The sequence below is a fragment of the Callorhinus ursinus genome, unplaced genomic scaffold (assembly GCF_003265705.2).
Source record: "Callorhinus ursinus isolate GAN/ISIS: 27379988/994484 unplaced genomic scaffold, GSC_fseal_2.0 scaffold78, whole genome shotgun sequence".
Taxonomy (NCBI): Eukaryota; Metazoa; Chordata; class Mammalia; order Carnivora; family Otariidae; genus Callorhinus; species Callorhinus ursinus.
Genome location: NW_027397140.1, coordinates 4,801,657 through 4,803,961, shown reverse-complemented (window position 1 = coordinate 4,803,961; position 2,305 = coordinate 4,801,657).

The window sequence follows — 2,305 nt, the reverse complement described above, 5'->3', positions numbered from 1 at the left end:
TTTTTCCCCTATTTGTCCCTTTTAGTTTACTTCTCTCTCCCTGCTTTGCTTCCTTCTTTTGGTAAAGAATTAAATAAATGAGAAATAATTGAATTAATTGAATGTATTTTAGTTTTACATATCAAGTTGTTTATTTACATTTTAGTTCTACTTTTAAGTATTTTGTTTAGGGGTTCCCATATGGATTATAATATGTAGTTTTAATTTATGATAGTCTTAGAGTTAATATTGTACACTTCATTTAAAGTGTAAAAACTTTTAGCAAAATAGTTAAACTTTGTACTCTTTCATCTGTGTTCATCATATTTTATATCTATATATGATATAAAATCTATGTTAAAATTATCCTTTCTGCAATCAGTATTTTTTTAAATTTTATTTTATTTTATTATGTTATGTTTGTCACCATACAATACATCATTAGTTTTTTTTTTAAAGATTTTATTTATTTATTCATGAGAGACAGAGAGAGAGAGAAAGAGGCAGAGGGAGAAGCAGGCTCCCAAGGAGCAGGGAGCCCGATGCAGGACTTGATCCCAGGACCCTGGGATCATGACCTCAGCTGAAGGCAGACGCTTAACCATCTGAGCCACCCAGGGGCCCTACATCATTAGTTTTTGATGTAGTGTTCCATGATTCATTGTTTTCATATAACACCCAATGCTCCATGCAATATGTGCCCTCCTTAATAACCATCACCCAGCTAACCCATCCCCCCACCCGCAACCCCTCTGAAACCCTCAGCTTGTTTCTCAGAGTCCATAGTCTCTCATGGTTCATCTCCCCCTCTGATTCCCCCCCTTCATTTTCCCCTTCTTCTAATGTCCTCCATCCTATTCCTATGTTCCACAAAAAAGTGAAACCATATGATAATTGCCTGTGTCTGCTTGACTTATTTCACTTGGCATAATCTCCTCCAGTCCCATCCATGTTGTTGTAAAAGCTGGGTATTCATCTTTTCTGATGGCTGAGTAATATTCCATTGTATATATGGACCACATCTTCTTTATCCATTCATGGTTGAAGGGGATCTTGGCTCTTTCCACAGTTTGGCTATTGTGGACATTACTGCTATGAACATTGGGGTGAACATGGCCCTTCCTTTCACTACATCTGTGACTTTGGGGTAAATACCCAGGAGTGCAATTCCTGAGTCATAGGGTAGCTCTATTTTTAATTTTTTGAGGAACCTCCACACTGTTTTCCAAAGTGGCTGTACCAACCTGCATTCCCACCAACAGTGTAAGAGGGTTCCCCTTTCTCCACAACCTCTCCAACATTTGTTGTTTCTTGCCTTGTCAATTTTTACCATTCTAACCAGTATAAAGTGGTATTTCAATGTGGTTTTGATTTGAATTTCCCTGATGGCTAATGATGATGAACATTTTTTCATGTGTTTGTTAGCCAACAATTCATGGAAACCAATGAGAATGAAAACACATCAGTCCAAAACCTATGGAATACTGAAAGGCGGTCCTAAGGGGGAAATACATAGCCATCCATGCCTTGCTCAAAAAAATAGAAAAATCCCAAATTCACCAGCTAACTTTACACCTTGAAGAACTAGAAGAAAAGCAACAAACAATGTGTAATAGAGCAGAGGTCAATGAATTAGAAACCAGAAACACAGTAGATCAGATCAACGAAACTAGAAGCTGGTTCTTTGAAAAAATTAATAAGATCGATAAACCAGTGGCCAGACTTATCCAAAAGAAAAGAGAAGGGACCCAAATTAATAAATTATGAGTGAAAGGGGAGAGGTCACAACTAACACCAAGGAAATAGAAACAATTATTAGAAATTATTATCAACAACTATATGCCAATAAATTAAGCAACCTAGAAGAAATGGATGCCTTCCTGGAAACCTATAAACTACCAAGACTGAAACAGGAAGAAATTGACCACCTGAATAGACCAATACCCAGTAATGAGATTGAAGCAGTGATCAAAAACCTCCCCAAAAAACAAGAGTTCAGGGTCTGATAGATTCCCTGGGGAATTCTATCAGACATTCAAAGAAGAAATAATACCTATTCTCCTGAAGCTACTTCAAAAAATAGATACAGAAGGAAAGCTTCCAGACTCATTCTATGAGGCCAGCATCACCTTAATCCCCAAACCAGGTAAAGACCCCATCAAAAAGGAGAATTTCAGACCAATATCCCTGATGAATATAGATTCCAAAATTCTCAACAAAATCCTAGCTAATAGGATCCAACAATACATTAAAAGGATCATCCACCATGGCCAAGTGGGATTTATCCCCGCAATGCAAGTGCGGTTCAACATTCACAAATCGGTGT